General features: G+C 38.9%; 1 pseudogene; it reads left to right on the top strand.

Annotated features, from left to right (window-relative positions):
* Positions 1-11,699: 11,699 nt before the first annotated feature.
* LOC106725390 lies at positions 11,700-12,417 on the top strand (annotated as a pseudogene).

Below are 12,417 nucleotides of genomic sequence, written 5' to 3'. Positions count from 1 at the left end.
GGGGATTTTACTTCTCTGATCCCTTACACTTCAATCACATCTGGGGTCATCCTTGCTTTTCTCAAAGCGTGGTAGATACTGCACCACTGTTATGAAATCTGATGCCAGCTTTATTTTTTTACCCCTTTGCAGGCGATTTTTCTTTCCACTTGAATGTTTGAAGCATTTTTTTATTTATTTGAAGTTCGGGTACTTAACTTAGGAAACACCTTCATGTTAAATATTCTAAATAAAAATTTCCTGGGATTCAGTGTTTTTTCCACCTACAGACGTAGTTCTTCACTTCTGGAAAATTTTTCTTCCTTTTTATCTTTGGGTCATCTTTTTCATTTCCTGGGTTCTCTGTTTTAGGGGCACCAAGTGCCTTTAAATGTTGGCTCATCTTTATCTTTCATTGCGATACCTAACTATTCATTCTCTCCTGGTTCCTTATTTATTTATTTATGTTTTATTTTTTTATATATTTTTTAACTTCTTTATTGATTAAGGTGTTACATATGTGTCCTGGTTCCTTTTAGAGTAGGACACCCTACGTTTTAGCTGAGCACATGGCTATACGGTTCCAGACTACATTTCCCACTGTGCCCTGTGACTAACTGTGGACATGTGACCCAATTCAGACCAATAAGATGTGAGTAGAAGAGATAAGTGTAACCTTTGGGACATCTCCTAAAAGTTCTTGCCCATCTTTATCCTTTCTTTGGGCATAGAGAGAAGCCAGTTTCAATCATTGAAATGAGAGTGTCTGTAAACACAGAAATGAGGAGATGATGGAGTATCAAGAGAGCGGGAACCATATCTTGGATAACTGCACGGAGCAGAGCTGTTCTGCCAGCCTTGAACTTCTCATCTGTGCACTATTTTGTGAATGAGAACTAAACTAACTTATATAAAGTGTTATATTTTTCCATGTCTTTGTTACAGCAGCTTAGCCATTAACAAACTAATATACATGTGTATTAGCTTCTAAATAATTTCCTTTATTTTCCCTCTGCATTTACTGTGCTTACAGTCTTTTCTTCATGTCAATATTTCAATATTAAGCAGTGTTAGTTTTTTCTATTTATAGTTTATTAGTGCCATAAAGCATTTTGGTATTCAGTTTGTTTCCTTATATCTTCAAACTCCCTTTTTGTCTCATTCTGCTATTTATCATCTTATGGTTGAGCTCCAGTTTTACTTAATTTATGGTCCAATCAAGCTGTGCTGTAATGTGAAGAAATTGTGAGAAAATTCCTCCTGTTCCTTGAGTTATGTCTTTTTCTAGGTTAGGCTTTGTCTTTTGCAGCCCATGGTCCTCCCACCCTCCTCCCTTCTCTCTCCTTTTTTAGCTGCGGGTAAAATATTGACTTTATATAATAGATCAGCGTAGTGACCATATCATTTCTATTCCCCTTGCACATGCTCAGGCAACTGCGCAGACATTCTGCTTGCTCCGATGTGGTATCTCCTCCCCCGCTGTCCTGTCCCAGTGTGTCTTCTCTCCCTACACATGAGAACTGGTTGTTCTGGGTTTTCTCTACTATTTTGCTACCTGAGGACTTGGATGAGAAAAGCCTGTTTCAGGATGTACACAGTCTTTGTTGAAGTCTGTAGACTCTCTCCCCTCTCCTGAGATTTTGATGAACTTCCTAGTTGAGGATGAGGCCATCCCTCCCTACCCCATCCCCAGGGGCTTTGGAACATTTTGGTGGAATTCTGAGGACTTCACCGCTCTGGAGAAGAAGCAAACACATTATTTACTTTCCAATTTCACCTGTTTATTCCAAGTTCCCTTGTCAGAAGAGACTAAAGGCAAGGATGCCTGCTTGATTGTCTTCCCTCCAGATTTTGTAGTGTTTCTGGAAATCCCAATATTTTGATACCTTACCCGTAGTATTTCTGAGAGGTAGGAAGGGGTTAAGATCGAAGCTATGCTGTACCCCTCTGCTCCACAATCCTCTGCTTGGTGAATTTTAAAAATCGTGCACAGACCTGCGTGACCATATTTGGCAACCCTGCCCCAGCCTCCTCCCCTGACTATGGATGGGGAAACTGTCCACAATCCTCTGCTTGGTGAATTTTAAAAATCGTGCGCAAACCTGCGGGACCATATTTGGCAACCCTGCCCCAGCCCCCCTCCCCTGACTATGGATGGGGAAACTAAAGGTTGGGAAGGGAAAATAGCTGGGGCCCACATTCAATATGCCTTTTAGCTTGGAGGCAGAACTGAAATGCATGCCACTGCTTCATGGCTCAGGTCACCAGCTCTGCCCCTCTGTTCTCAGGGCAAAGCCCTACCTCACTCTTTTCCCAGTGCCATGTAACTTAACACGTTAAGTGCCAAGCCTGTTTTGTCTTTCTTTCCAGAAAGTATAGTGTCAGTCACCGGGACTGACATGGCGCTTAACGTGAGTCTCACTTTCTCTTAGACTAAGGTTCACTAGCGTTCTTGGGCTACAAGAAAACTCCCTGGAAAGGCATTTATACTATCAAAGCAAGAATACTGGGCTCAGTGCACCAGATTTGAGTCCTAGCTCTGTCACTTAATTACCCAGGTGCAGGGGGGAAGTCATTTAACTTTTCTGAGTTTGTTTTATCTTCAGTAAAATAGGGATATTCTTATCTACAGGGCAGCTGAATTTTATGTAAAGGATCTGTTCCTGGAGGCATTTCATAATTCTCAACTCATATAATTCAATACAGCCAGACAAAAACGGCAGGGATGGCAAAGACTGCTGGCTGACCTTTAATGTGCTGCCCGGCCAAAAGCTACATTGCCCAGCCTCCCTTGCAGCTTCATGTGTCTTTGTGATGAGACTCTGGCCAGCAGTATGGGAATTGGAGTGATTCTATTGGCTGGAATACAGACATGATGGTGGGAGCATCACAGTCTCTTAGATGGAAAACTTCCTGTTTAGGACAGAGTGATCCAATGGGAAGTGCACGAGTACCTTGATGCTACAGAGCTGCCATGTCAGCCACAAATGATTTGTGCTCAAACTGTGACATGAGAGAACATTATTGTCATGTTTAACCTACTGTTATTTGTTATAGTTGCTGAATAATACAGGGTAGCTTTATTTACTCAAGTGGTACCTCTCCGTGGAAAATTCTGCATAAATATAGCTTAAGTTCACTTAGACTGTACCAGCTGTGAATAAAAATAAAACTTTGTTTCATTTTTTAAAGTTGGGGGATTTGCATGATGTCAAACTTTGTGTATAAAGCAATACTTTATTCTTATTTTGCATCATGGTATTTCAGATTTATATAATCCAATTTCACATATGAATCAGAATCCCTGCTCTTCCACATGGGGTTGTGAGGAATTAATAAATTAATATATGGAGACATGCATCGTAAACTTTTTTTCACATCATATTGGGTTTTATTTTTTTATATAAATATTTTATTGAAGTTTAACTTTCATTTTTGAAAAGGCACCAATCATAAGGTTCTCCGTTGACCCACTTCCAAAAAGTGGACGCTGTGGGTAACTGACATCCAGAACAAGCAGAGCATGGCAAACCCCTGGAGGCCCCTCGCATGCTCCTCCTGTCGCCGCTATAACCCAAAGGTAACCACTGTTCTCAATTCTGTTACCAGCTGTTATTTTCCTGTTTTTGAACTTTACATAAGTGGATTATTACAGTATGTATTTGTTTTGTATTTGACTTTTGGCTTTTAAAATTGGTGTGAGATTACCCATATTTTCGTGTATAGCAGTATGCTCACATCATGAACTTTCAAGTACTAATTTTGAGTTATAAATTATATTTATAGCTGTAACCAGTAAGACTTGAGCCTCCAAACTTTCACTTTTTTTGTATTGCTTATCATGTTCTTTCCAGAAAGTTCTCTGTCCCTCTCACCTTTTGCTACTAAATTCCTGTCCCCTTTTTTACAACTAGCGTAAAGATACCCTTCTCTAGAAAATCACCTCTGATCTCCTCCTCCTCTGGCCTCCTATAGCTTTCTTTTGTATATTTCTCTTACTACATTTATGACATAGGTTGTAAGTCTTTGTATAGTATTCTGCAGGCATTACAAAATTCAGAAACCATCTAATTTTATCTTATTATATCATTAGAACAGCAGTTCTCAACTTGTGGGTCGCGACCCCTTTGGCGGTTGAACGACCCTTTCACAGGGGTCGCCTAAGACCATCCTGCATATCAGATATTTACATTTCGATTCATAACAGTAGCAACATTACAGTTATGAAGTAGCAAATCATTTTATGGTTGGGACACAACATGAGGAACTGTATTTAAAGGGCCAGAAGGTTGCGAACCACTGCATTAGAAGAAGGAATAGAGCAAAAAAAAGTGTTTTAAGAGAAATATAACCACAAGGTTTATTGGGAAGGAGCAGTTAACACAGATATATTAGCAGATATTTTCCTTTTTGATAAAGGTATTACAGTGGCAAGGCTAAATAACCGCCTAGTTACCCTTGTAGGGATGGTGGAGTAGCTTACAACAGACTTATTCTCCTGAAGGTAATTATAAACTCTGGACTTTTTGTTTTTTTCAAAAGAATATAATGTCACCAGCAAGCATGTATTATAAGAAATGCTTCAAGGAAGTTCTTTAGACCGATGGAAAATGACACAAGTTGTCCCTTTCTTGTAAATACAAAAGACTCAGATCCTTCTGGTAAATATAAAGACTATATTTTTCTTCTCTTAATTTCTCTCAAAGACAATTGATTGTTTATAGCAAAAAAAATTATAACATATTGTTTAGTTTACAATATATGTAAATTACATGACAACAATAGCCAAAGGATTGGGAGGTAAATAGAATTCAATGCAAGTTCCTTCCATTGTATATAAACTGGTGCAATATTAACACTAAGGAAACTCTAAGTTAGGGATGCATATTGTAATCCCTAGAGCAACCACTAAAAATAATGCAAAGAGATATACTTTAAAAGCTAATATAACAGAGTGTTAAAAAAATTCTTTTAAATCATATAACCCTAAGTCAGGCAGAAAATAAAGGAATAATGGAAAATAGAAAATAAGTGGGGAAAATGGTTGTTCTAAATGAAAAGCTGTTCAATAATTACATTAAATGGAAATGGATTAAACACTCTAAAAAGGACGGTTTATCAGACTGTATTTTAAAAGCAAGATAAAACCATATGTTTTCTATAAGAGATGAATTTTAATTTTAAAGGTACAGATGGGAGTAACAACAAAAAAGGGATTTATATACCATGTAAGCCAAAAAAAGGAGTGGCTATATTAATATCAAACAAAGTAGACTTTAAGACAAGGTGTATTATTAAAGAGAAAGAGAGATAAAAAGGTCAATTAGCCAAGAAAACATAAAAATCATAAACATGTATGCCTTTAATATTAACACAAAATGCATGAAACAAAACTAAAGGAAGAAATAGATAAACTTTAATCAGAGTTGAAGATTTTAACATTCCCCCCTCAGTTATTTGCATAACAGATGAATTTTTAAAATCAGCAAGGATACAGAAGATCTGCACATCACCATCAGCCACCTTGACCTAATTGATATTTATAGAACACTACAGCCTACAACTGTAGGACGTACATTATTTTCAAGTGTACATGAAACATTCCCCAAAATAAATTATATTCTGGACCATAAAACAAGTCTCAATCAACTTCAAATGATTTCAATCTTACAAAGTATGTTCTCTGACCATATGAAATTAAATTAGAATTCAATAAGAATGAGGAACGTAAAACTATTCCCAAATATTTGGAAATTAAACAACACCGTTCTAAATAAATCACTAGTAAAAGAAATAAATCACGAGGGGAGTTTTGAATTGAATGAAAATGCAATGTATCAAAATTTGTATATTGCAGCTGAAACACTGCTTAGAGAGACATTTACCAGTCTAAATGTTTATATTAGACAAGAATAAAGGTCTAGAGCCAATGACCTAAGATTCTAAAAGCTTTAAAAAAAGAAGAGTAAAATAAACTCAAAATAAGTAGAAGGAAGAGAATACAAGTGTAAAGAGGATAAATCAATGGAATAGAAAACAAATAATAAAGAATATTAACAAAGCCAAAAGTGATTCTTAGAAAAGATTAATAAAATTGATTAACTTCAGTAAGACTAATCAAGGAAAAGAGAAAACAGAAATAACCAATATCAGAAATAAAGGAGGGAGAGAAGGAGAGAGAGAGAGACAGAAGAGGAGGAAGAGGAGGAGGAGGAGGAGGAGGAGAAGGGAGGGAGGAGGAAGAGAAAAGGCACACACACACACACAGGGTCACAGTTCGCAGAACTGAAGTGGTCTTAGAGTGATAAAAAAGGGTAGAAGTGACCATGGGCTTGTGAACAGACTCAAAGAATGTGGTGAGTAGAGATGACCATGGAGGAGATTCCAGAAAAAATATTATTTTGAACACATAGAAGTCTGAGGTGTGAGCGTCTGCACACCTTACAGGCCTTGCATATCACATTTAAGAAATGGTTTGTTATAATGCCCCAAAGCCCATTCAAGAAAGTATTAAATTCCAGGAAAATGTGACTAAGGAAGGAAATATATAATATCTTCTAAAAATGTCCCATTAAAAATAGTTCAATAAAATCCAGCACTTCAGCAACATCCTAAAGATTCAAAATGCACCTCAGTGTGTTAGTGACTCCAGGTGGCCTAATGGTATAAAAATTAGTCCGACTCTCTTTAACTTCAGGTTTCCCAATTTTATGGGACCACAAAACTTTCCTTTCATGGAATACCTATTAACATTCCAAGGAACCAGTATTCTTTGGAATACATTTTGGGGGAAAATGATCAAAGGATTAATACATAGCTAACAATTATAATTGCTATAATGTGTTAATATTATTCCATTCTGCAAAGTTAAAAGATAGGTGATCCCTTGATTTTAGACAAAACTTTTCTTCAGAGCTTGAAACACAAGGGACTCAGGATTTTTTGATGGATTCAGATTGACAAGTAAAAGTCTATTTCTAATCGTTATTTTTTTCTATATGTTTAATAGCATTTATTTGTACATTCCATTATAAATTTTAAAATTCTAAAAAAATAATCACTAGAGAACAATAAAGTACTGGCATTTCACCTGTATACCTATTACATCTCATAAAAGGAAAAAGAGAATGCTTTGTGATCTTTGTCTATTGGTGGACATCATGCCACACCACTACTCAAATATTGTCACAAGAAATGGAAAGGAAAGCAACTGGATTACCTCTGCCTTTTATGTAACTTTCCTTATGGAAACTTAGGGCTGTAGATTAAAAACTGATGCTCAGACAGAATCTACTGTCTCAACCTTCACTAGGGACCACATGAGAGGAAATGAGTTTAAATGGTAATCTTTTCAGTTAAAGCCTAAGAAAGGCTTTGTGAATGGGTTTATCATTGATTATAATTATTTTTGCTATTGCTGCTTATTCCCCTATTAAAGAACAGTGTGCCGGTCTCCAGGCATTTTTGTTTAAATACCGGCGAGGGTCACAAGTGAAATGAAGTTTGGTCCTCATTTACCTCATACCAGCAGTTGGGTTGGCACGCAGCTGCAGAACTGCTGGGGCTCTTTTTATTTAATTTGGCATCCCTTCCTGAGCAGTATTGAGACTTTTACTTCAACGGCTCCACTGGGCTTTGCCATCATTTCTGTGCTGTATCAGTAAAGTCTGCAGAAGAGATGCCTAGGCAAGCCTGAAAGGAGGCTAGGAGCAGGTCTAGTTCAGGTATTTTTGCTTAAGGCAATGAAGGAATTAACACCCTCCCCCCCAATACAAATTAAATCCATTTTTAAAATACAATATTAATTTAGTAAGGAAACTGATTTGTGAGGAATCGATCATCTTAATACTGCATGTGCACGTGCGTGTGTGTGCGTGTGTAAGTGTAAAAGTTTGTCCTTTTTGCATAATTTCTCTTGGAATAAATTTCCTAAGTGCTGAATCAGACTGTCAGAAAAAAACATAAGTGCAAATTCTTTGTGAGCCACATATTAATGATATGACTTAATCATACATCTTAACCTCTACAATCCTATTTCTTATCTGTAAAAAGGGGGTGATAATCTGAGATGTCCTAAGTATTAAAACTGATAATGCACTTGGACAGGGTCAGGCACATAGTAGGTGCTCCACAAATGCCTTGTTAAAATCATACGTGGAAAATGAAAAACATGAACACCTTCTGTGAATTTTATTTCCACAATCAGAGGAGAAAACAGTTTCACCTGGTCTGCTTTTCTGTTTTACATTCATATGTTGGTGATTGTAGATGGGAAAGGAAGGGAACAAAAGGAATACATTTTGATCAGAGTCAGAATTGTGAGTTTTCAGAACTGGAAGAGACCTTCGAGATGATTTGATTAAATGCTCTAAATTCACAAATGAACAAAATAAGGCCCAGGGAGTGAAAGTGATCTTCCCAAAAATTATATAGAAGTTGGTGACAGATCCAGGCTTGGAGCCCAATATAAACATAGACTTTTCTTGTAATGAGGACTGTTAATATTGTATGAGGTTATAGCGTTTGAAAAAAACCTTCCTTTGACTAACTTGAAAAATAGTTCTGTTTTTGTGGTTTGCTTATTTCTTTTCTTTTAAAAAACATTTTACTTTAATTTAATCCTCCTGGAATTTTCTTTGATATAGGATGTAAGATTTAACTTAATCCTTTTTTTTCAAATCATTAGCCAAATGACTCAGCACCATTTATCTAACAAGTCCTCCCTTTACTACTGACTTATAGTGTCACCTTTATGACATTCTCAAAAGTTGTCTTTTATTCGAAAATCAATATCTCACTTTTTTTCCATTGACCTGTTTATTTTTCTACCCATTGGACGCTATTATAATTACTGTAATTATATCACATGTTTTAGTAAGTAGTATGAAAAGTTCACCTTTATTAATCTTGGGGGGGGGGGGGATGAAGCCCTTGCCCATTTGTTTTTCAAGATGATGAACACTGGCAAGTTGAAAAGAATTAATATTCCACACAAATCAAACAAAACCCATAAGAATTTGATTGGAATTACATTAGATATAAAGATTAATTTGTAAAGAACTGTCCTTCTTATTAGAATTATTTTTCCTTTTCAGGAATATGCTACACATTTGTATTTATTCAACCATTCTTTTTTAAAATTGATTTTGAGAGAGACAGAGAAACACTAATTTGTTGTTCCACTGATTTATGCATTCATTGGTTGCTTCTTGTATGGGATTGAACCTGCAACCTTGGCATATCCGACGATGCTGTAACCAAGTGAGCCATCCGGCCAGGGCTATTCAACTGTTCTTTAACGTTGCTCAGTAAATTCAAGGCTTGGCATGTAGAAGCTTTAAATGCATACAATGATAATCTAGGGAAGGGAAAATTAATTCTACCTAAAGAGATCTGGGAAGACATTTTTATGGCCCAAAAGAGGAGTTCTCTACAAATGTAGTCAAATGAGGTACATTGAAATTTCATTACTTAAATTAACTTGACACAGCCTAACTCAATTACACAGGCCCTTAACAAGTCGTTCAAAGTCATTAACCACATACACACAATAACAGTACGTTTAAATTGGATCCTGACCAGATTGGACACTATGCCTTATGTTGGAGATATGGTCCCTGCCCTCAAGGGGTTTACAATCTATTTGGGGGAAGTTTCCATCTTAAAAATACCAGCTCTAGAAAGTATATCTTATATGTTTTCACCACACGCACGCTCATGTGTGCGTGCACACACACACACACACACACACACACGAAAGGTAATTATGTGAGGTGACGGAGGTATTAACTAACCTCATTGTGCTAATAATTTCACAATATATATGTGCATTTAATCATCACGTTGCACACCTAAACTTTACACAGAATTCCATGTCAATTGTACCTCACTAAAGCTGGAGGGGCACAAGTACCAGCTCCTCTTCTTGTTCTAATCCTTGAGTTAATGTTGCCTCTTACTAAGAAGTTTGATCCTTTACTTCTCTTCCCAGACCAGGGCAGAGAAATTCTCCCACAAATTCCTTGGTCATTGAGGAAACAGTTCTTGAGTGGGTCCCAGATCTATCCCTGGGATGCAGGTCAAATCACCATCCTCAAAGCTCCATGCAGGTGGTACAGAATAAGGGCCAAGAATGCCAACTTGGAAGTCAGACTGGCTGAATGTGAATGATGACCCTTCGACCTATAGCTCTGTGACTTTGGGCAAATTATTCAACCACTTTCACCTCAGTTTCCCCGGGTATAAAATGAAAGTAGCAACAGTACTTAACCTGCAGGGTTATGGTGAGGATTGCATGAGATAATCCGTGTATGTTGTCCTTAACACCACACCCAACACAGAGAAGTACTTGGAAGTGCTGGCTTTGACGCCACATGCAGTTTCCTGAGCAGGTGATACACGGCAGTTTACAATGCAGCCTGGAGGCCCGGCGGCACCGCTAGGTATCCTGCAGGTGTTCGAGGTTAGAAAACGGAGGATGTGCGGGAATTACTTGCCCTTCTACTAAAATATAGGCCTTTCACTTGAAACTACAGGTAAAAGGAATAAACCCAAGTCTGTGGGAAGATGGTGACAGGTACTTCCCCTGGGATTTTAATGCTTTTGATTAAACAATAATTCCATAATGAGAGGGTTACAGTTTTTTGAAAATCCTTTGCTGAAAGAGTCAACCCTCTTTCCCCCTAATCACCATTACATAAAACAATCCAATATTGGATACCAGTTATATCTGTAAGTGTGTGGAAGAAAGGAAGTCGAGGTAACATTTTCTTGGTGGTCAGCTACCTCTTGGGTGAGTGCCTGCTTTCACTTTACAACTTCTCCTGATAACCTTCTGCAAAGATTGTCCCTCATAAAAGAGGTTTCTTTGAAACTCATAAAAGAGTTTTCTTAGGAACCTCTTAAATGAGTAGTTAGGTCCTCAGGCAGGCTTATGTGAGATATGTATACCAGATTCTTGATTGGCATTTCATTCCACATTGTTTTGTTAAAACATAAGAACTCTGGTTTATGTCCATGAGACTACAGTAAAATTGGTTTTGTTATGTGTTGTTTCCCTTAAAGTCACAGAATCTATCAATGATGTTAAGTGAGGACTTACTGTAAAGTTGAACCTAACCCTCAGCCAGGCATGGGGAATTAAATCTTTTGCTCTAAGTGGCTTGAGTGGCTTGGAAAACATGGGGAGATAAGGGAGGCAGGATATCTCGCCAAGAAATCCCCCAAGAATACTTTTCATTATGGACTGGTTCCTTCCCACATCTTTTCCTATCTTTCTCTTTTTCCTCCTGATGTATCCTCTTTCTTTCAGCCAGGGCTTCTCTCCTCCTCTGGGTAGTACAATTACTTAGGTAGGAAGCATAGAGTGGTGACAGGGAGATGTTCCCCTATCCCTGTTCCCAACTCTGCATGTTAAACAAGATAAATAAGTACATGATCATGTGGTCAACAACATGTTGAAGTTGATTTAAAAGACCAAGGCCCCGAATCCTCTCCCCAGCCCCCGTCCCCAGCGCCCTCCCCAACCCTCTCCCCAGCCCCCTCTCCAAGCCCCTCCCCAGGGCTTCAGAGCCCAGATTCCCCTTTTAGGAGGAATGTCTCCTGCGGTCGCAGACACGTGGTAACTGCGGGGCCCAGGACTGGGTCGCAAAACCATCGTAACTGCTGGCTACTTTCTACGTTTAGGGCAGGGCTGCGTTTTACAAACCGGACCGTGATTCTTTGCGTTTTCTCTTTGGAGCCGGCGCCGAGTCATGGGTATCTCTCGGGACAACTGGCACAAGCGCCGCAAGGCCGGGGGCAAGAGGAAGCCCTACCACAAGAAGCGAAAATATGAGCTGGGACGCCCTGCTGCCAACACTAAGATTGGACCCCGCCGCATACACACAGTCCGCGTGCGCGGCAGCAACAAGAGGTACCGGGCCTTGAGGCTGGACGTGGGCAACTTCTCCTGGGGCTCAGAGTGTTGTACGCGCAAAACGAGGATTATTGATGTTGTCTACAACGCATCCAACAACGAGCTGGTCCGCACCAAGACCCTAGTGAAGAACTGCATCGTGCTGGTTGACAGCACACCGTACCGACAGTGATGCGAGTCGCACTGCGCACTGCCCCTGGGCCGCAAGAAGGGGGCCAAGCTGACTCCTGAAGAGGAAGAGATTTTGAACAAAAAACGATCAAAGAAAATTCAGAAGAAATACGATGAAAGGGAAAAGAATGCCAAAATCAGCAGTCTTCTCGAGGAGCAGTTCCAGCAGGGCAAGCTGCTTGCATGCATCGCTTCAAGACCAGGCCAGTGCGGCCGGCCGAGCAGAGGGCTATGTGCTGGAGGGCAAGGAGCTGGAGTTCTATCTGAGGAAAATCAAGGCCCAGAAAGGCAAATAAGTCCTCTTCCCTCCTATCTTAGCCCGTGTAATAAAAGTGTTTATTCTAAAAAAA

Source organism: Myotis brandtii, unplaced genomic scaffold, assembly GCF_000412655.1.
Source record: "Myotis brandtii unplaced genomic scaffold, ASM41265v1 scaffold160, whole genome shotgun sequence".
NCBI lineage: Eukaryota > Metazoa > Chordata > Mammalia > Chiroptera > Vespertilionidae > Myotis > Myotis brandtii.
This window is presented reverse-complemented; position numbering and strand designations above follow the sequence as displayed.